The following is a 24,626-nucleotide window of genomic DNA, read 5'->3' as shown; positions in this document are numbered from 1 at the left end:
CGTATAAAGTCAGTAGAACTTCCGCATGTCGTATCTTTGGACTCAGACCTTGGAATTGGGCCTACCATATGTCAAAACGACCAGATCGGAAAGAGCTTTCTAATGGTCCGGGCTTTGATCCAATCAAAGGACAAAAAGAGGACAAAAAGGCTGTTGCAGTAATTTCCCTTGTTGGACTTAAGTAATTAGGTTTTGGGATTGATTTTATGGCCCAAAACATGGCTCCAAAGCCCATGCAAGAAATTGTAGACCTAGCCCCCTTGTTATAAAGAGGACTAAGGCATAACTCTCTAGGGAGTTAGTTTTTAATCCATACTTAGATTTTAATTCATAGATTTAGTTTTTAATATAGTTTTGAATTCTTAGACTATCTTCAATTAGATTAATAAAGCAAATTTATATTCTTTCAATGACATCTTCTTCTTATTCTTCGATTAATGATAGTCTGATGAATCTGAGCTAAATGTCCATTAGAGGGGTTTGATGAAGCTTGGATGAAGACTTGATGTGTTAGTTAGATTATTGCTTTTAAATAGTTTATCAATCTAGAGGCTAGTTCATTCTCCATGAGAATGGGTTAAATTTCCTCTTATGCTTTCTATTATTTGGTTAGAGATGTCATGAATAGTTAGGGATAAAACACCTAAGCTTTATTGATTAAGGTTGCAATAATCTACACTAGCATATTAGGAATTTATCTCAATGAATTCAAATACCCCTAATCCCTTATTTCCATAAAAAATCCATATTAAAATTGCTATAGTATAATTTAGTTATCTTATTATTAAGTCCCATCACAGTAGTATAATTAAAACATTGCTCTCATTGATTTTAAGTAGAATTGATTAAACTAGTGAAACTTTACATCTAAACAACTCGGAGTGGAACGAATTTTCTACTCCACATATTGCATGATTAACAAGAGTAGAACTTTGATAAATTAGCGTAAATTCACATGCTTTTACTTCTGCCTAAGTTTAATTAGTTAAGTAGGAGTAAACACATGTTTTTATGTTTATCAAATGGCACCACTGCCATCTTAGTTCTATTTAGATTCGTTTCCTTTTGTATTTTTAGTCCTACCAAAATCCCATTAAACCTACCCACCCTTGTTTGGTTCTAACTGTGTTTGTTTGGTTCAGAAAATAATTTTTTTCGCAGAAATACCTTGAGCGCGCCCACGCTCTAAGTAGACTGTTTCTGAAGCGCGCCCGCCCTCAGGGTACTGGAACTCATGTCAAGCAAGAGCGCACCCGCGCCCCTTCTGAAGAAGCCCGATTTACACAGGTTAGTTCGAACTCTCGTTGTTCAAGTTATTCAGTGTTTCCAACTTCTTACATACACTGAGATTGCGTATATATATAAGACGCTATTCAAATGCGTAGCAAAGAGGCATTCAAGTACTCCTTCCACTCCTCGCCTCTTCTGTCAGAGGAGTTTTTAATTCTAGCATATCAGGGTTGCTTTGACTGTTATTCTTGTTTTTTTTTAATATTGGACTTAGCCTTGCATGAGATTAAGGTCTGGTAAGAAAAAACCATCTAATGTGATTTATCGTAAACGTCAACACACACGCCTATCTAGAATACCACACACTACACCTGCATCAATGGCTGAACAAACATAGACTCCTCTCTCTGATTTTTACAAAGCCTTGAACGATAGCCCTAAGTCATGCATCTTTCTTGTAGACCCAGTAGGGGATTTTCGAATTCCCCCGAATATTTTTAATTTGTTACCAGTTTTTCATGGGTTAGACCATGAGAAGCCTTATCAGCATATGCGTAGGATAGAACAAGTTCTTACCACATTCCATCATCCTACTGTAGGCTCAGAACAAATTAAACTGAGGGTGTTTCCTTTCACCCTAGCCGATAAGGCGACATCTTGGGTAACTGCCTAAGCGCCTAATTCTGTGGACTCATGTGCCAAACTCGTTCAATTGTTTATGGAACAGTTTTACCCACCACTGAAGATAGATGAAATGCTTTACAAGATTCATTTCTTCTGCCAGAATCCTCATGAATCTTTTTTAGATGCCTGGAATTGTTTCACTATTCTTCTCATAGAGTGTCCACATCATAACCTTGCGAAGGACACACTTATTCGTGCCTTTTTCAAGGGGCTTTTACATCATCATAAAGAGGTTCTTGATATAGTGAATGGGGGTTGTTTCCTTAGTAAAGGAGCCTCAAAGGCTTATAGGTTTTTAGAAGATCAAACAAAGCGTAATAATAACTGGGGGGTAACGATATCCTCTGCTCCGCTAATGCTTCTTCAACAATTAAGGCTGCCAGTATGTTTTAGGTTAAACCTAATCCTGAGCTTAAAACTCTAATCGAATCCCACATAAAAAAGGTAGAAGCCATTTCTATTCAACAAATGCCTACCCATGTCATGAACGTCAACTCTATTCCATGTAATTTCTGCTTGAGTCCTGAGCATCCCGACTCCTATTGTCCTCTCGCCTATGAACAACCACCAGCATAGCCAAATAATGTTTGCTCCATAAATAGCTTTCCTACTCCTAATGCACCTTGGAGACAAAATCCTAACTTCAGTTGGAGAAATAATCAACAAGTTACAACTCAAGGGTATAATAATCAAAATGTTAGGCCAGCAAATAATTACAACCAAGCTCCACCACGACAAGGACAAGGTAATTATAATATTTATAATAATAATAATAATAATAATAATAATGCTAATAGAGGTATCATTCCGGTTAATAATAACTATCACAACCCACCCGTTAATAATCAACGTGAGATAGTTCCTATCATACCACCTGTAACAACTACACATCCACAACTAGATCATTTCGACACCTTCATGCAAACTCAACAACATATTTTACAGTCCATACAACAATCCGTACAGTATTTAACCCAAGAGAAAGTTCAACCAAAAGGTGTGTTTCTAGGTCAAGCTATACCTAATCCTAAAATGCCAAACACAGCATTTGAAGTAACCGGTAATACTAGTAAGAAACTGTAAACGTATGTGAGTTAAATGCCATCACAACTCTCCGTTCTAGCAGAGTGGTTGACAACACCGTTACTATGCCTATTGTTAGACCACCAGTGGTTATTACCAATGAAAACTTACTAGATACCAAAATAGAAAATGAATATCCTACACCTGTAGAGGTACCAGTTAAACCATAACCCAAGAAGAACAAATGGCCAGGGTTAAACATCCTGTTGATCCATATGCTAAATGTAGAGAGAAACTACCGTTTCCTCAGAGACTAGCCATGTAAAATGATAAACGGTAAAATTGAATAGTCTACCTACGAAATGAACGATGAAACTCAAAACGTAAGTAAACTAAAACTTGATCTTATGGGTCTTATATTTATCAAAGTTTCTCTACTCTCAATCCTATGAGATATAGTGGAGTTGGAAGTTCGTTCCACTCCTAGTGCTCTAGCATGTAATTGTTTTCTAATCTAATTAATCAGTCTTAAGTCAATGAGAGCTTTACGAAGGTGATATACTACGATACTTACTGAATTTGATTACTTGAATTTAACTACGAATGCTATGGAAATATGATTGTGCTTGAATCTAGATAAAGGATTAGAGGGGAATTGAATCCACCTCGAATCTAACTTAATAGCCTAACATAGATTCTTGTATCTCGATTCTTACGTTCTCACGGCAAGAAATTCGAGTTCTAATCCCTAGTGTTCATGGCATTTCTACCGAGTACTAACTAGCATGTGAGGTCGTCCACCCATTCTCATGGTGAATCACGACCTTCTAGATTGGAATAGATTCTACAATGTTTCTACACTATACCACTAAGTTTTCATCAAGGCTTCATTAACCCCTCTAATGGAGGTTTTAGCCTTGAGTCATCAAACCATCATTTCCCATTTCATTATAACTACACATCATATTAAAATTCTAACTTAACTAAATTAACTAACAATGGTTCAATCTATTTAAACTACGGAATGATAATCAACAAGAATTAAAATTAGATCTATAAATTGAAATAACACAATTCGAAATTGAGAAAACAACTATTTTATTTATCTAATCAATCAAGAACAATGATTCAAAGACTTAATCTAAAACAAGAATTGAAAATGGAACTAAAACTTAATTTAATTAATGAAAACAGATCTAGAATTATCTATATTATTTTAGGTCTAACTAGCTACCATTAACAAAGAGCTAAGCTTTGGTTTTTATACTTTCAGATCCAAAAATCGTGCATGGGCTTGGAGTCATGTTTTGGGCCAGAGAATCAGGCCCAAAACCCAATTCTTTCAGTCCAAAAAGGCCTCTTCAGCTGCAGTTGGCTTTCATAGACTTTTCGTCCACTTTTGCTCCTCTGATTGGGTCAAGGCTTAAACCATTGGAAAGCTATTTCCGAGCCGGTCGTTTTGACATAAGGTAGGGCCAATTCCGAGGTCTGAGTCCAAAGATACGGCTTTCGGAATTTCTACTGACTTGTGTGCTGTTTCAGCCCGTGTCGACTTTTCAGCTTTTGACTGGGTTTTAGGAAGGCTTTATCTTCTTGAATCTTGGCCTTTAATCACGGAACTCGATAGTAACCGACCTTTTCTCCTTTATCTCACTAAAGTGGCACATTTCTGCACATAATGGACTTTGAAGCCTGAAATGCATAAAAACACGTAATCAGTGTTAACTCTTAATTATTACTCACATAATTGGTCCAAAAGTATGACTGTTAAAGGGTTAAAACTACAGTTTGGGCTCTTATCAAACCACCCCCAACAGCATTTTGCTTGTCCTCAAGCAAAGATGAGAAATTAGAATAAGTGACCAAAATGGAGTTCTATCTACTCGTTTATTTGAGTGCGATTGCATTGACCATATGCAACAAGGCCTTAAACCACTAGGAATTCCCTAGTGGACGAGTTATAGCCTCGTGAGAGTTTTCGAAAGAACGCACTCACAAACTTCAACTATACTACAACGACTAAGAAATAAAACTATTGTTTCCTCATTCATGTCCCAACTATCTATACATCTCACTAGCAAATGAATAAGAATAACCAAGTCAAAAACCTGAGCTAATATATGCATAATAATCAATCATCTATGATACAAATATATATACTATGAGTAATACTATGAAATGCCTAGCAGGTTCATTTCTGAAAACTCGAAATAACGTCCTTAAGTAGGTCCTCACATAAATGTCAAGACAAAACCACTCGATTTTTCCACTCAAGTTTAAGCATCTCGATTGCAGTGGGCACACTTTACCTTACAATCTCGATGACAACAAGGAAGTTTCGGAGTCGATCAAACACATCTGCCACTTACTATCACACTAACCTATTCCTAATTGAGCTAGAGGTCTTTATTAGGTGTCATGGGATTAGGAGATGGTTTAAGAAGGAAGGAAATGGATATTCAAAAGGACAAGTCCGAGATAATAGAGTCTTCATATTATGTAACTTAGAGAAAACCTTGTTATTTTCTTTTCTTTGCTATACTTTGTTTCCATCCTTAGCCATATTTTTCTTTTTCTTTTCTTTGGCTTTTGACTCCCTTTTATTCTATTTTTGGAGTTTTTATTTATTTCTATATATTTTTTTTTCTTTTCCTTGGATGGAACCTTCTTTTCTGAAGCAACTAACTAATTTTTGTTTACACAGGTTTTTCTCTTCTTCTTTCTTCACTCATTCTATTCTCAGACTTATTCTAAATTGGGTAGGTTGATTTATTTATTTTTTCTATTTTGTTTTTGTTTTTGTAACAGGGTAAAGGAATTGTGGTTTATGGAAGGCTAAAGAAAGGCTCAGAGGGGCGACTAGTGGAAAATAATTCATAGGTTTGAATTTCTAGCTATATCGATCCAAAGAGGGCCTAAATTCTCGCTTAGGATATGGCATAGTGATCAAGCAAGTGGACGTGTGATATCTCTATCCGGATTTTACTTCTTCCTTGTGTCATTTCTCAAATGTTTCACTCATATAAGGTTTTTAGGCTATATTCTCATAGGATTTGTAGAATAAGTACTCTAGCCTAGATTTCAGAAACTTACTGCTAACAATCATAGATACTCATGTAATATATTTATAGATAGATGCAAAGATTATTACCTATATATTAACCTAAGTTTCTAACAATTATTCTAATGCAAAAGCTATGTGAGACTTCTAGATTGTTAAGAGCATGGAGAAAGAAAACAATACCAATATTCCTAAGTGTATAGCATAACTTATTTATTTATATTTATGAATTTTTTTTTTTAAATTTTAACTAGAAAACAAATGCATATTATACATATCTATATCCTAACAGATGCCTCAATTACACGTGTTTCTATGTGCCCCCCCCCAAACAAGAATCATGCTTTGTCCTCAAAGTATTGTAAATAAAGAGGGTATGAAAAATATCATTGAAACGTGTGAAATTCAGGAACATTTGCAAAACAAAGTTAGAACGTACTACTATAGGAAATAAATTGACGCAACTCTATACGAGTTCCACCCATTATGGGGTTAACAAAAATGAAATTGCTTGGGACATAAGCAGACACCAAAAAAAACTAAAACTTACCTTATCTCCCTCTTAAGCATCCTCCTCCTCATTAAAGATATGAGGTTCCTTCGCATCCTGCCAGTCCATTATAACTTGCCAAGCTTGCCGCCATTTATCATCTACTAATGCTAACCTATTAAGTGTTATTATGTGCGATGGGATGTGGGCGACAAATGAGGCTGCAGACCGCCATCCCAGCCAAGTCATTATTCGCGAATGAGGCGAACCACCCTATTGGTGGGTCTCATGACTTCAACCCTTTTCCAATCGTGAATTGTGCACGAGAATCATGAGGAGGTAAACAACTACGCGATGATGCGGCTTACCAACACAGGCATAAGAAGATACTTACGCCTCATGGTTTGGGCTCTCTTAAGACTAGTGACCAAAACTTCGGGGAATGTCATATGGGCGACGCCCCTCAGCCTAAAGCGAGGAAAATATCACCAAAGATCGTTTGCGAAGTGAACCGCCATTCCCCAAAATATTCATCGGGATAAATAACATGGTGGTGCCTACATTTAAGGAAAGGCTACCAAAGGCAATGCTATATATATCCCTTCGGTCCATTACTCGAAATACCCTCCCCATAATAATCATGGAAATATGTATAATCATAAAGATATGCATTATCAGTCATATATGCCCATGTGTGAACGGGGATCGGTATTGGTATTCCTAAAACTAAGGCGACCAAATTTTTATTGAATTCATATGTCGTGTCATCGACTACGACGGAGAATTCTTGATCTCCATCCTGATTACAATAGAATTTAACGTGGTCATAGAAATAAGAAGTAAGTTGTGGTGAATATGACTCGTCATCACTTACCAATAGATGACGCCATCCTAACTGCAGGATCCTGTGTCGGAACCAGTGTCCATAGGTCTCGGTGCCCAACACATCTTCGAAAGACTGTTCAGGTATGACTATAGGAGATGTCATCACAATAACTCTTTGAACAGTTCCACAAAAATCCTGGAATGACCGTCTGAAAATTGGAAATTTCCACGTTCCACGAAACCGAGATGCGCTAGGTGTATGAAATTGTTGTCGCTCTTTGTGTAAATGCGATTATAGTGTTATGGCTGGTGGGTCGCTTTGGTATGAGGGCTGGTCGCTACGCTTAGGTCCGATGAGGGTGGTCGCGACTTTCGAGTATGAGGGCGTCGGCGCTCGACAAAATTCTTCAAAAAAAAAGTGGCGCAGCGCTCGACTCGACTTGGCCTTCGTAAAAATTTGAAACCGGAGTTTAGATGAAAAAGAAAGTAAAACTTGGAGTGGATGGTGCAGGATGATGGTGGAATGTATTGTGGTTTGTTAGTGTAGAAAGATGGGAGTTTAAATAGGTTATGAGCTTCCAAAACGAATCGGGAAGTTCCCTATTTGTTTGAAGGCAATTTCTGGAAATAGGAAAATTCCCAAAACCGAAAATGGAAACAAGCCATTTTCATGATTTCCTAAAAATCCTGGTATCTTTCATACTGGATTTAGAATAGTAACTTCTAAACTCTCCTAGATTTCATGCTACCACTACACAAGTCATAGATATGCCGATATCGGCCAAATTATCAACCTTTCCTCCAAGACAACGTAACATATATATGATCATATAACGACTTATGCTCGGTCTAAATATTTCCACCCCCAAACAAGTCGGGAAGGTGGGATAAATGATAAAACAAGCAGTACTTGAAAATAACCAATTATATTAAAAATAAAATAAAATATAAATCCAAACAACATTAAATAAACACATTACTATTTAAATTTAACTATTGAATTAAAATCCTTCTAATAAAACGAATTTATGAAATAACAAATAACTCCAACCGGGTGAACACCTAGTTTTGTGATGATGATGGACCCCGAGATGGAGATTGGCTTGAACCCTCGTCTTTCTTTGGCGACGACGCTCATGCCCGCCGGACTCGGCTGAAAACAGAGTCCTCCACGGGTGGCATGCGTCAGAGCATCTCTATTCGAACAAGCGTTGGGCTTCCATCTCGCATCGAAAGTAATCGCGATACCGGGTTTGTTGTTCCCGGTGGATAGTCTCTATGTTATACAAGATATCGTCAGAACCCTCCGAGCATTTCAAATCTCCTCTGAAGGTTCCCTTGCTTCTTTTGAACTACTATCTGTCTATTTCGGATATCTCCACAAATACCATAAACGCACCGGAAGGCAGTTTGCAACACTTGCATGCGTTCTACATTAGAATTACACTTCTCTAATGCATCTTCATCCATCCATGTCATATCTTCCCTTTCATCCTCCGACTCATCCATTTTTCTTCGACAACGCCAAGTCTCTTGGATGCAATCCAGATAGATACTTGCATTAGAATGCAATTTGATCTTAATAGGAGCAGATCTTGCGACAGCTCTAAAGGAGAGCATGATCTTAGTGATCAATATGGGAAGAGGCGCTAAACTATTCCCCACTCCTCGAATCACATTAAACATTAAATCAAGGATGCAGAAATTATACTTCTTTATTTGCAAAATCCGAGAACGTCGCGCACATTGCGGGCGATATCATCGACTTTGTCTTTTAGAGGGCGTTCCTACCAATCCACTAAGCTACCTGACCAGTTGATTGGTTCTCAGGGTGGTCTGGCGGACGCAATGGGATGTCGGATTGTATTCACCCTCCACGACAGTATCCTTCATCAAAGCGGGAACTCCAAATTATCTTTGGGGTTCCTGAATTGTCGTTACTAGGTTGGTTTCAAGCGTAATTCCTAACAGTTCACTAACAAGCCGCTAAGCGTTACTTCTCGCGTTCCTCCTAACTTTATGAAAATCCTATCCCTTCCAATTCTCGCTTTTATAAAATTGTTCTACCAAATCATAGTGATAGAACTCCTCGGTTGAGTACCACAAGTCCGTTCCAATGTCTCTTGAACATCGGCGTCGTAAAAAAAAAATCGTTCGGAAGCAAACGCGTGTTCCGGCAAAATTCTACGTCGTAGCGCCATTGAAATTTCTTAGACTACTAATGGTTTGTAGACTGTGGGGGAGGCGAGTTGAAGAAAACTACTAAAACGGCGTTGGTGGTGGTGGTGGAAACTATAATTGGTGGGTGTTTTTCGAAGTTAGGTTGGTGGTGATGATTGTTTAGAGAAGATTTAAGGTGGATTTGATTTCCTTGTTGTAGGTGTAGTTAGGTTTTCTTCCCTCTCTCTATATTTATTTATTTATTTTTTTTATTTTGGTTTCCAAAACTTGTAACCGGCGGTTTGGGATTGAAGTGGAAACACTGTGCGTGTGGGTTGGGAAGGAAGGAGACGCGCAACGTGCGTGCAGTTTGGGCCCAAGCCCAGTTTGAATTGCGAAATTTTCTGATTTTTCGCACAATTTCAAACTCAATTTGCCGCTTCGTTACTGGCCCAATTTTGGCGAATGAGTTATGGAAATGATCAGTAGAGAATTTGCAATCCAATGATCCATAAAAAACTCAATTCCAACCATGGGTGACGTATAAGAGGGTGGAAGAACGCCTCAAAGTGCGTGTATGATGTAAGTTATGCGAACGAAGTAAATCTAACTTTAGATTACGTCAACCCAATTGAACTAATGGGCCTAAACAAAACCAATGGAAAGTTCGAGCAATCCCGATGGAAAGATCGACTACCCACCCCCAAACAAATTTTTAGACACAAAATTTGTTTACAACGTGGGTCGTTTAAAGTCAGATTTCCAAGACTTGTTGGATTGCTATTTCTATGATTTTAAGAATTTTAATTTTATTTTTATTTGTTTATTATAAGAAACACGAAAAACAATAAATACATAATTCACTCCATAGAGGAACATGACTTAAAAACCGAGAAAACATGCAAAAGTGGAAAACGTGAATTATATGAACTGTGGACTTAGGATCCGGTACTTACAGCCACACACTACATAGGGAGGGCCCGGTTACCTGAATGGTGCACTTATCAGTATATGGAAATGAAAGTAAGTACACCAAATGTCAAGGGTCAGTCCTCATAGACAGGGTCCTGTAAAAAGACTTCCTCTACATCAGGGGACAGAAGTTCATGAAAATGTTTTAACCGTTGACCATTAACTTGAAAGGTACTGTTGTCATTTGGATTTACCAAGGTAATTGCCCCGTAAGGGGTGACTTCAGTAACTAGAAAAGGGCCAGACCAACGGGTTTTTAGTTTGCCTGGGAAAACATGTAGACGGGAGTTGTAAAGCAAAACCTTTTGACCGACCACAAACTCTTTGCGCAAGATATGCTTATCATGAACACGTTTCATGTTAGCTTTATAATCCTCGCGAGATCGCATTTAATCGCCACGGATTTCTTCAAGCTCATTCAATTGCAACTTGCGTTTGACACCTGCCTCATCAATATTGAAGTTAAGGCTTTTATAGCCCACGAGCACGGTGCTCTAATTCAATCCGGCAAATGACATGGTTTCCCAAAACAAGTCTAAAGGGAGACATACCTATAGGAGTTTTGAAAGCAGTTCTATCGCCCATAAGGCATCCGATAGGACGCTTTGACCAGTCTTTCCTATCGGGGTTTCTGAGTTGTTTCTAAAATCTTTTTGATTTCCCTATTAGAAACTTCTACTTGTCCGCTAGTTTGTGGATGATAAGGAGTTGCTACTTTTTGTGTGTAACTCCATACTTTTCACTAGGGATGCAACAACTCTGTTGCAAAATGTGTTCCACCATCACTAATGATGGCTTTAGGAATGCCAAACCGACAGAAAATATATTCTTTAATAAAAATACAACGGTCTTATGGTCATTGCTACGGCAAGCTAGGGCCTCTATCCATTTTGACACATAGTCCACGGCAACTAGAATATAAATGAAACCGTGGGAAACCGGGAAAGGACCCATGAAATCAATGCCTCAAACGTCGAAAATTTCAACTATCAAGATTGGATTTAATGGCATCATATTACGTTTCGTAATTAAGCCCAAGTTGTTGGCAACGATACACGCCTTGCAATGCACTTGGGCATCCTTAAAAAGGGTAGGCCAATAAAATCCACATTGCAGAACTTTTAGCGGCTGTTTTCATCCCACTAAAATGGCCACCACACTCTTTGTCATGGCGAACGATAGAACTTCATTGTATTCCCCACCGGGAATACAACGACTAATAATCGATCCGAGAATACTTAAAAAGGTAGGGCTCATCCCAAGTATAACTTAACTTTCGGCCAAAAATTTCTTTACGTTCATTTCTTGACCAATTATAAGGCATAACATCAGCCGCTAGATAATTTACAATGTCGATACCATGGTGCTGAAAAAAAATGGCATACGATGCTCATCAGGAAAAGAGTCCGGTATGGACTCAGAATCAGTCTGATCGTCGTTTGTGGGTCTAGATAAGTGGTCGGCAACTACGTTTTCAACCCCTCTTTTGTCATTTATTTCTAATGTGAACTCTTGCAGGAGAAGGATCCATCGGATTAATCTCTGCTTAGCATCTTTCTTTGCAAGAAGGTACTTAAGGGCTGCATGGTCCGTGTAAACTAAAGTTTTAGAACCAACCAAATAAGGACGAAACTTATCTAAAGCATAAATGACGGCTAAGAATTCTTTTTCTGTAGTTGAATAATTTCGTTGAGCATCGTTTAATGTTTTACTAGCATAATAAATGACAGTGGACTTATTATCTAGTTTTTGTCCCAAGATTGCACCAACTGCATAGTCACTAGCATCACACATGAGTTCGAAGGTTTAGACCAATCGAGGTATGTGATAATTGGTGCAGAGGTTAGAGGCTGGCTTTTAAAGTTTCAAAAGGCTGCTTACGGTTAAAATTAAAATCAAAGATTGCATCTTTCAAAAGCAAATTAGTTAAAGGCCTAGCTATTTTAGAAGTCTTTAATAAATCGCCTATAAAAACTGCGCATGGCCTAGAAAGGCTCTAATATCACGCAGGCGGTCCTTGGTTTAGGTAGAGTCGCTATCTTATCTAGTTTGGCCTTATCTACTTCGATGCCATCACTAGATACAATGTGACCTAGTACTATGCCCTTTTCACCATGAAATGACACTTTTCCCAGTTTTTAAAACGAGGCTCTTTTTCTTCACACCTTGTCAAAACCTTAAACAGGTTAGACAAACGATTGTGAAGGAGTCTCCATAGATAGAAAAATCATTCATGAAAACTTCCATAAAAGCTTCTACCATGTCACTAAATATATGAAGCATACATTTGGAAGGTTTCGGGGAGCATTACAAAGGCCAAAAGACATTCGTTTTATAGGCATACGTTCCAAAGGGACATGTGAAGGTAGTTTTTTCTTGGTCATCAATATCAATAATAATCTGAAAATAGCCTGAGTAGCCATCCAGAAAACAATAAAAAGCATGACCAGCTAGGCGTTCGAGCATTTGATCTATAAAGGGTAAAGGAAAGGGATCCTTTCGTGTCATAGCATTTAAATGTCTGTAATCAATACAGATCCTCCATTTCATAGGACCTTGTGTGACAACATAGTCACCTTTTCCGTTACGAACCATGGTAACTCCTGATTTCTTAGGAACTACATTAATGGGGCTAACCCATTCGCTATCAGAGATTGGGTATATGATACCCGCATCGAGTAATCGTAAGACTTCTTCCCTAACCACCTCTTTCATGGCAGGGTTCAAGCGACGCTGAGGTTCGCGAGAAGTCTTCGTGTTATCCTCCAAATGGATACGATGAGTGCAAACATTAGGGTCAATTCCCTTAATGTCAGCTAGGGACCAACCAATCGCAGACCGATGTTCCCTAATCACCCGGATTAAACGTGTGTCTTCATCCTTAGAGATAAGAGAGAAGATATAATTACCGGATGACTACCATCCGGATCGAGTTGAATATATTTTAACTCTGGGGGAAGGGGTTTAAGCACTGGGGTGGGAGGAAAATCAATAGATGTTTCGTCGGGGTCCTCATTTTGCATAATGAATACTTGCTTAGGTAGCAAGTCTTCATACTCAATATGTGGAGCAACCGAAGTGTCTACAATTGGTGTGGACTCAAGGATGGTGTTGACTTCCTCTAAGTAGGAGTCATTTACAAAATCTGACTTTCCAAAAGAAAGGAATTTGTACATATTGTTTTCAGGAAACGTGTTGTTAAAATAATCTTGAGCTAAGCTCTCGATCATGCTAACCTCCCCATCTATAGACGAATCTGGTAACTGTTTCATCATTTTAAAAACATTTACCTCAACTGTGAGATGGCCAAAAGATAAGGACATCTTACCATCGCGCAATTAATAAGTCGTTGGCGGTTGCTAAAAGGGCTTCTAAGATGATTGGTACAGAGTCATTAGCGACTTATGTATCGAGGATAACAAAATCCGCAGGATAGTAGAAATCCTGAACCTTAACAAGCACGTTTTTCACTACACCCTTAGGATACTTAATAGACCTGTCCGCTAATTGCAACGTTATTTTTTGTATAGGTTGCATTTCCTGTAGACCTATTTGTTTATACAAGTAATATCACGGGGAGTAAGTTAACACTTTCGCCCCGTGTCTAATAAAGCGGTCGCCGTGTGGGAATCTCCTAAGGTGCATTTTGATAGGGATCGACCAGGGTCCTTGTACTTAACAATTCCATTATTTTCGGATAAAGTTGGGAATTGTTCAGGTTAAAAAGCGTCTTTAGGTATGTTGGTCTTACGCCTAGTAGTGCACAACTCTTTAAGAAACTTAGCGTGATTAGGTAGCTTTTAATAGCTTCGAGAAAAGGAAGGTTTATCGTTAGATTTTTGAAAACGTTCCTAATCTCCTCGAAGTTGGTATCCCTGGTTAGCATGGCTAATTTTTGAGGGAATGGTGGTTTCGCTCTATATTTAGCGTATGGCTCGACTTGATGTGTAACCTTGGCTTTCTGTTTCTTAGGTTGTGGTTTAACTGGTACCTCTACAGTGGTAGGTTCTTCAGTTTCTATTTTAGTATCTAGTTTGATATCCGGTGTAGGGAGTACTGATGGGGTAACTATAAGCATAGTTACTTTGTTATCAACCACCTTTCCAGAGCGGAGAGTGGTGATGGCATTCAGGTCACCTACTATTGTCGTTTCCGTACTAGTATTATTGTTTACCTCAAAGGCTGTGTTTGTTGTTTTAGGGTTTGGTATCGCTTGTCCTGGAAACACGCGTTTTGGTTAGGCTTTCTCTTGGGCGAACTGTTGTATGCCCTGATTTATGGATTGTAATATCTGTTGGTTTGATTGAGTCATTGATTGGAAAAGTTGTTGGGTAACCTGTATAAAGGCGTCGATACGGTCCGGTTGTGTAGGTGTAGTAGTCACAGGTGGTGCGACTGGAACTATCTCACGTTGATTATTTATGGGTGGGTTTTGATAGTTACTATTGTTAACCGGAACGATACCTCTATTGGTATTATAATTATTATAATTATTCTGACCTTGTGCTACACCTTGTCGTGGTTGCGCTTGGTTGTTATAATTATTATAATTTCCTTGACCTTGTGCCTGTCCTTGCCTAGGTGGAGCTTGATTATAGTTGTTTGCTTGCCTAACATTTTGGTTATTAAAGCCTGGAGTTGTAACTTGTTGATTGTTTCGCCAACTAAAGTTAGGATGTTGTCTCCATGGGGCATTAGGAATATGATAGTTATTAATGGAGCAAACATTATCTTGCTCTAATTGTTGTTGTTCATAGGCGAGAGGACAATAGGAGTCGAGGGTGCTTTCGGGACTCAAACAGAAATTACATGGGTTGGAGTTGACATTCATGACGGGAATAGGCTTTTGTTGAATAGAAATAGCCTCTACTTTTTAGTTAGAGATTCGATTAAATTTTTAAGTTCGGATCGGGTTTCATCTCAAACATACCGGGCGCCTTAAGCTGTTGAAGAAGAACTAGCGAGCGGGGGATATCATCACTCCCCCAATTGTTATTGCGTTTAGTTTGTTCTTCTAAAAATTTGTAAGCCTCGAGGCTCCTTTACTTAGGAAACTACCCCCATTCATTATGTCAAGGACTTCTTTATGGTGATGTTGAAGTCCTTTGAAAAGGCACGAACTAACGTGTCTTTTGCTAGGTTATGGTGTGGACACTCTATAAGCGATCGGTGAACGATTCCAAGCCTCGAGAAAATGATTCACGAGGGGTTACAGCCGGAAGAAATAAATCTTGGAAAGCATTTCATCCGTCTTTAGGGGTGGGTAAAAATGTTCCATAAATAGCTGAACAAGTTTAGCCCACGAGTCCACAGAGTTAGGCGCTTGGGCAGTTAACCAAGACGCTACCTTATTGGCTAAGGTGAAGGGAAATACCCTCAGTTTAATTTGTTCCGCACCAACCGTAGGATGATGGAATGTTGTAAGGACTTGTTCAATCCGACGCATGTGTTGGTAAGGTTTTTCATGGCCTAAACCATGGAAAACGGGTAACAAATTAAATATGTTTGGGGGGATTCGAAAATCCCCCACTGGGTTTGCTAGAACGATGCAAGATTTAGGGCTATCGCTCAAAGCTTTGTAGAAGTCGGAGAGAGGAGTCTCTCTTTCTTCACCCATTATGTCAGGTATGGTTGGTGGAATAGTAGTTAGAGGTGTTATGATTGGTATACTCGATATGTTTGTTTGTTGACGGTTAATTACGTTCGGTGTTTTTCTCCGACCAGACCTTAATCTCATGCAAGTCTAAGTCTAAACACGAAAACAACCCAAACAATCTTGATATATTAGTATGAACCTCTAACTGGAGATGCGAGGTATGGAAGAAAGGAATACCTGAAAGCGTCCTTGCTTCGCTTATGAATAGCGTCTTGTTTACGCATGTTCAGTGTAAATAACAAGTTAGAACACTGAAAAACTTAAAAAATCGAAGTTCGAAACAAACCTATAGAAATCCAGCACGTGAGCGCGGGTCGCACTTGGTAAGAGGGCGGGTCGCACTCAGGAAGAGGGCGGGTCGTCGCCAAAGTCCGTCCAGACTATAGGCAGCGCTCCTTATAAGCTTGAGCGATCTCCGGTGTAATTTTTCCCGGAATTTTTCAACGCTGAAACGAATAACCACAGTATGAATCAAACAAGGGTGGGTGGGTTTAATGGGACTTAAAAATGACTAATTCTACTATGAAAACAATGCTAAAGTGCAACTAAGATGGCAGCGGCGCCATTTGATAAACGGTAAAATTGAATAGTCTACCTACGAAATGAACGATGAAACTCAAAACGTAAGTAAACTAAAACTTGATCTTATGGGTCTTATATTTATCAAAGTTTCTCTACTCTCAATCCTATGAGATATAGTGGAGTAGGAAGTTCGTTCCACTCCTAGTGATCTAGCATGTAATTGTTTTCTAATCTAATTAATCAGTCTTAAGTCAATGAGAGCTTTACGAAGGTGATATACTACGATACTTACTGAATTTGATTACTTAAATTTAACTACGAATGCTATGGAAATATGATTGTGCTTGAATCTAGATAAAGGATTAGAGGGGAATTGAATCCACCTCGAATCCAACTTAATAGCCTAACATAGATTCTTGTATCTCGATTCTTACGTTCTCACGGCAAGAAATTAGAGTTCTAATCCCTAGTGTTCATGGCATTTCTACCGAGTACTAACTAGCATGTGAGGTCGTCCACCCATTCTCATGGCGAATCACGACCTTTTAGATTGGAATAGATTCTACAATGTTTCTACACTATACCACTAAGTTTTCATCAACGCTTCATCAACCCCTCTAATGGAGCTTTTAGCCTTAAGTCATCAAACCATCATTTCCCATTTCATTATAACTACACATCATATTAAAATTCTAACTTAACTAAATTAACTAACAATGGTTCAATCTATTTAAACTACGGAATGATAATCAATAAGAATTAAAATCAGATCTATAAATTGAAATAACACAATTCGAAATTGAGAAAACAACTATTTTATTTATCTAATCAATCAAGAACAATGATTCAAAGACTTAATCTAAAACAAGAATTGAAAATGGAACTAAAACTTAATTTAATTAATGAAAACAGATCTAGAATTATCTATATTATTTTAGGTCTAACTAGCTACCATTAACAAAGAGCTAAGCTTTGGTTTTTATACTTTCAGATCCAAAAATCGTGCATGGCCTTGGAGTCATGTTTTGGGCCAGAGAATCAGGCCCAAAACCCAATTCTTTCAGTCCAAAAAGGCCTCTTCAGCTGCAGTTGGGTTCCACAGACTTTTCATCCACTTCTGCTCCTCTGATTGGGTCAAGGCTTAGACCATTGGAAAGCTCTTTCAGAGCCGGTCATTTTGACATAAGGTAGGCCTAATTCCGAGGTCTGAGTCCAAAGATACGGCTTTCGGAAGTTCTGCTGACTTGTGTGCTGTTTCAGCCCGTGTCGACTTTTCAGCTTTTGACCGGGCTTTAGGAAGGCTTTATCTTCTTGAATCTTGGCCTTTAATCACGGAACTCCTTAGTAACCGACCTTTTCTCCTTTATCTCACTAAAGTGGCACATTTCTACACATAATGGACTTTGAAGCCTGAAATGCATAAAAACACGTAATCAGTGTTAACTCTTAATTATTACTCACATAATTGGTCCAAAAGTATGACTGTTAAAGGGTTAAAACTACAGTTTTGGGCTCTTATCATAAAACAAGGATACAAATTTTGATGAGATTAGGGAAGTTTTTAAAAATCTAACGATAAACCTACCTTTTCTTGAAGCTATTAAAATGTTACCACAACATGCTAAATTTCTAAAATAGTTGTGCACTACTAGGTGTAAAACAAATATACTAAAAGACGCATTTTTAACTGAACAGTTTCCAACTTTATCTGAACACAATGGAATCGTTAAGTACAAGGACCCTGGTCGTCCTACTGTACAATGCACCTTAGGGGATTCCCACACGACAAGTGCTCTATTAGACTTGGGGGCGAGTGTTAACTTACTCCTGTATTATCTATATAAACAAATAGGTCTACAAGAGATACAACCAATTAAAATAACATTGCAGTTAGCTAATCGTTCTATTAAGTATCCTAAGGGTGTGGTTGAAAATGTGCTTGTTAAGGTTCAAGATTTTTACAATCCAACTGACTTCGTTATCCTCGACACAGAAGTCATAAACGACTCTGTTCCTATCATCTTAGGGTGTCCATTCTTGGCAACTACCAACGCACTCATAAACTGTTGCGATGGTTCGATATCCATGTTCTTTGGCCATCTTTCTATGGAGGTAAATGTTTTTAAAATGATGTAACAGTTACCCGATACGACTATCAATAGAGAATTTAGCATGATCAAAAGCTTAGCTCAAGATTATTTCAACAACAGGTTTCCAGATAATCAGATGCATCAATTCCTTTCTTTTGGAAGTTCAGATTTTGACGATGACTCCTACGTAGAGGAAGTCAACTCCCTTTTCGAGTTTACTCCTATCTTAGATCCTTCTGTAACTCCATCTTCCGAGTTTGAAGACCTTCTACCTAAACAACTCTTCACTATTCAAGACGAGAACCCTCCAGAAGCCTTTATAGACATTCCTCCCACCCATGTGCTTAAACCTCTTCCTTCTGAGTTGAAGTATATTCAACTTGATCTGGATGGTAGTCATCCGGTGATTATATCTTCTCAGTTGTCTGCTGATGAAGATGCACGTTTGATTAGGGTGATTCGGGAACATCGTTCTGCGATCGGTTGGTCCCTAGATGATAGTAAGGGGATTGACCCTAATGTATGCACACATCGTAAACATGTAGAGGATAATGCAAAAACTTCACACGAACCTCAGCGTCGTTTGAACCCCGCCATGAAAGAGGTGGTCAGGGAAGAAGTCTTACGGTTTTTCGATGTGCGTATCATATATCCCATCTCCGATAGTGAATGGGTAAGTCCCATTCATGTAGTTCCTAAAAAATCGGTGGTTACCATTGTGCGTAATGCTGCGGGTGAATATGTTTCCACAAGAATTCCTATGAAATGGAGGATCTGTATTGACTACAGACGCTTAAACGCCATGACACGAAAGGATCACTTTCCTTTACCTTTTGTAGATCAGATGCTCGAACGTCTAGCTGGTCATGCTTATTATTGTTTTTTAGATAGCTACTCTGGCTATTTTCAGACCATTATCGATCCTGAAGACCAAGACAAGACTACTTTCACATGTTCTTTTGGAACATATGCCTATAAACGAATGCCTTTCGGCTTTTGTAATGCTCCTGGTACCTTCCAGCGGTATATGCTTCATATCTTTAGTGACATGGTAGAGCGCTTCATGGATAATTTTTCTATCTATGGAGACTCTTTCAGTGACTGCTTGTCTAACCTCTCTAAGGTGTTGACACGGTGTGAGGAGAAAAATCTAGTTTTAAATTGGGAAAAATGTCATTTTATGGTTAAAAAATGAATAGTGCTAGGTCATATTGTATCTAGTGACGGCATAGAAGTAGATAACGCCAAATTAGATAAAATAGCGTCTTTATCTATACCACGGACTTTTCGTGACATTCGAGCCTTTTTAGGCCATGCAGGTTTCTATAGGCGTTTTATCAAGGATTTTTCGAAAATAGCTAGGCCTTTAACTAATCTGCTTTTAAAATATGTCATCTTTGATTTCAATTTTGACTACAAACATGCTTTTGAAACTTTAAAAGCCGCTTGAACATCTGCACCGATTATACAGCCTCCCGATTAATCTAAACATTTCGAACTTATGTGTGACGCTAGCGATTATACTGTTGGTGCTGTGTTAGGCCAGAAACTAGATGATAAGTCTACTGTTATTTATTATGCTAGTAAAACTTTAAATGATGCTCAAAAAAATTATAATACCACGAAAAATGAATTTTTAGCTGTGGTTTATGCTTTAGATAAGTTTCGTCCTTATTTGGTTGGTACAAAGACTTAGTCTACACGGACCATGCAGCTCTAAGGTACCTTCTCGCAAAGAAGGATGCTAAACAGAGATTGATCCGATAGATTCTTCTACTGTAAGAGTTCACCTTAGAAATTAAGGATAAAATAGGGGTCGAAAATGTAGTTGTCGACCACTTATCTAGACTAACCAATAACAGTGATAGTGATTCTGAGTCCATACCTGACTCTTTTCCTGATGAGCATCTTTATGCTATTTTTTCTGCACCATGGTATGCTGACATTGTGAATTATTTAGCTTCTGATATTATTCCTAATGTTTGGTCAAGAAATGAACGTAAGAAGTTTTTGGGCAGAGTTAAGCTATACTACTGGGATGTGACCTACCTTTTTAAGTATTGTGCGGATCAGATTATTCGTCGTTGTATTCCCCAGTGGGAGTATAATGAGGTTCTATCCTTCTTCCCTGACAAAGAGTGTGGTGGCCATTTTAGTGGTATGAAAACGACAACTAAAGTTCTTCAATGTGGTTTTTATTGGCCTACCCTTTTTAAAGGTGCCCAAGTGCATTGCAAGATATGTGTTCGTTGCCACCAACTTGGGCGTATCACTAAACGTAATATGATGTCTTTAAATCCCATTATGGTAGTAGAAATTTTTTATGTATGGGGCATTTATTTCATGGGTCTTTTTCCTGTTTCCCACGGTTTTATTTATATTCTTGTTGTCGTGGACTACGTGTCTAAATGGATAGAGGTCATGGCTTGTCGTAGCAATGACCATAAGACAGTTGTGTTTTTTGTTAAGGAATACATTTTCTATCATTTTGGCATTCCTAAAGCCATCATCAGTGATGGTGGAACGCATTTTTGTAACAAAGTTGTTGCTTCTTTAGTTAAAAAGTATGGAGTTACTCATAAGGTGGCAACTCCTTATCATCCAGAAACTAGTGGCCAAGTAGAAGTCTCTAATAGGGAAATTAAAAAAATATTAGAAACGACAGTAAATCCTGATTGGAAAGATTGGTCTAAGCGTCTAACTGATGCCTTATGGGCATATTAGACTGCTTTTAAAACTCTTATAGGTATGTCTCCCTTTAGACTTATGTTTGGAAAACTTTGTCACTTGCCCATTGAATTGGAGCACTATGCTATGTGGGCTATAAAAAGCCTTAACTTTAATTTTGATGAGGAGGGTGTCAAGCGCAAATTGCAATTAAATGAGCTTGAAGAAATCCGTAGAGATTCTTATGATCTCGCGAAGGATTATAAAGCTAACATGAAACGTGTTCATAATAAACAGATTTTGTGTAAAGAGTTTGTAGTTGGTCAAAAGGTTTTGCTTTACAACTTCCGTTTGCATATTTTCCCAGGGAAATTAAAAACCCGTTGGTCTGGTCCTTTTCTGGTTACTGAAGTCACCCCTTACGGGGCAATCACCTTGGTAAATCCCAAGGACAATAGTACCTTTCAAGTTAATGGCTAACGTTTAAAACATTTTCATGAGTTAATATCCCCATATGTGGAGAATGTCTTTTTACAGGACCCTGTCTATGACGACTGACCTTTAATGTTTGGTGTACTTTCTCTCATTTCCATATATTGGTAAGTGCACCATTAAGGTAACTGGACCCTCCTATTGGAGTGTGTGGCTGTATGTACCAGATTCTAAGTCCACGTTTAACGTAATTCACGCTTTCCACTCTTGCATGTTTTCTCTGTTTTTGAGTCATGTTTCTCTATAGAGTGATTTACATCTTTATTGTTTTATTGTTTTCCCTTATATTAAACCTTATTCATAAAAAGTAAAAAAAATACTAAAACCATAAAAATATTATTCTAGCAAGTCTTGGGAATCTGACTTTAAAATACCCACATTTTAAAGCAAATTTTCTAAACTCTGCTTCCAAAAATTTGTTTAGGGGTGGGGTGTTTGGTCTTTCCATTGATCACTCAACTTCCTATTCTTGTTGTTTATGCCATTTAGTCGTATTTTGATTCGGTTTGACACTATCTATAAATTTAGATTTCATTAGATCACATAACTTATATCATTCACGCGCTCCGAGGTGTTTTTTATCTTCTCATATGTCAACCATGGTTAGATTTGATTTTTTTTTTATAGATTATTGGATTGTACTCTCTGTGCTGATTGTTTTCATAGCTCATTCGCAAAAATCAGACCTCTAACGAATCGGGTATTTTAGTTTTAAGTTTACGAGGCATAAGGATAGGATGGGTATTTTGGAATTTGTTTTGGGCTTGGGCCCAAACCGGTTTACCCTACGTAAGCATGTGTCTCGCACGTGATTTCCAAAAACCAAAAGTGGGAGAAAAACCCTTCGCGAGTTCATCTTCTCCATGCCTCCATTAAACCACCGAAAAAAACAAAAACAAAAAAAATACAACAACCACCGCGACCCACTCCAAATTTTCGATAGAGTTTCAATTAAAACTCTTCCCCACCTTGCATTCAACCAAAAATTTGAATTCCAAACCTCAATGGCTACTCAAAATCGAAAAATTCTTCCGGAACAAGCTTTTACTTTTGACCAATTTTCACCATTTTACACTAACGAGATGATTAGCAGGAAGTGGCAAAAGTTGTGGTATTCAAAGAATGATTTTTATCACACCGATTTGGTGTTGAATTTTTATAAGAAAAGAGAGATTGAGGGTCGGAAGATTTTTGTGAAAGTGAATGGTAAGAGGAGGGAAGTAAATGCAGCTGTGTTGTCTAGGATTCTTGGCATTGAGGAAAGAGACCTCATACTTACATTGCAGGAATCTCAGTGGGGTGGAATCGAGGCTTTGATGAAGGAGACTGTATTGGAAGGGTAGTATAATGCGAAATCACATTGTGTTCGACAATCATCTCTAAGAACCAACCAGCTGGCTGTAGCTCAGTAGGTTGGTAGAAATGTCATTTGCACCACGAAAGTCAGTGACATTAATTCGAATTGTCTGCACGTTCTCTGGGTCTTACAAGAGAAGAGGTATGATTTTTGCATCCTCGACTTTTTGATATATGAGATTAGATGCGTTGGTATGAATACTGCAAACTTCCCTACATTAATTACAAAGATTATGATGCATTTGGGATGTGTTCCAAAGACTGATAGGATTATGTTGAAGTTGCATGAAAATGCATGGATTTATAAGGAATGTATTCAGAAGCATGTTGGAAGGAATGCATGGAGTGGCGGTTGCCTGAGGATAAGGGTGTTGAGACAGAAGCGGATGAGGAAGACACGACGTGTTTTGATGCAGACGCCTTGGAAAAGGCTACTACTGATACAGAATGCATCGCATTAATTCATCGTGGCCTGCGTTCCCTTAATGACAGTTGTGCGGATCTCTGGACTAGGCAGCTAGGATACCATTATCACTAACCAAGTGAACCTGCAGAACAATTTTGAATTGATTTAGGATAGTCACTGGGATCTCCAGGCTAACATGGAGACTCGAGTCCAGCGAGAGGATGAGCGCTGGGAAGCCATGAGTGCATTTATGGAGATACAGCGAAAATTTCAAGTAGAAGTTCTATGACGCTTGCCACCTCATGAGGGTTCTTATTCTGATGACTATGTGAGGCATGAACGTCATCGACGCAGGCCGGAGGACTCTGGTTCATCCTCATCTCATGGCCCATCCTCATCTCGTGGCTAGTTTTGTTGGATTGTTGTTTTGATGTATTTTCTGGTTTTTAGTAGAATTGGATTTTTAGTTGTTTAGTTAAGTAGTTAATATTGGATTATGTATTTGTTTTTGAGTAGTTAATCATTATTTGAATTTTAAGTTAATTTAATTTTTGTCCAAGCATGCTATCTTTTTTTTCATGAATCCCACCTTCCCGATTTGTTTGGGGGTGGCATTAATTGTTTAGCATTGTATTTTACTCTATCCACCATTTTGGAAGTTATAATTGCAAGATTGTGAGAATGTGAATTGTGGGAGCATGCTGCTAATTTGGTGTCTCTAGAATTAGCTAGTGTTGGGTTGTGCAACTTCAAGGAGTGGAAATTGGAAGGTTGCTATTTTAGTTTCAGCCAAAAAGCTATTGGTTTGATTTTGGAATATGCATCTGGTCTGTTTCTATTTTGGATTTAGAAATTTTTGTTTTCATCAAGTTGCCTTAAACAATTTGGGCAACTTGTGGAACTTAGATTAAGAAACTAGTCCTCTATAAATCCTTGGTTCACTCTAAACTTAAAACCACACCTCTCACTTTGCACATCTCACTTTTATCTTC

The sequence above is a fragment of the Coptis chinensis genome, chromosome 2 (assembly GCF_015680905.1).
Source record: "Coptis chinensis isolate HL-2020 chromosome 2, ASM1568090v1, whole genome shotgun sequence".
NCBI lineage: Eukaryota > Viridiplantae > Streptophyta > Magnoliopsida > Ranunculales > Ranunculaceae > Coptis > Coptis chinensis.
The sequence above is the reverse complement of the archived record's forward strand: the minus strand, read 5'-3'. Positions refer to the sequence as shown.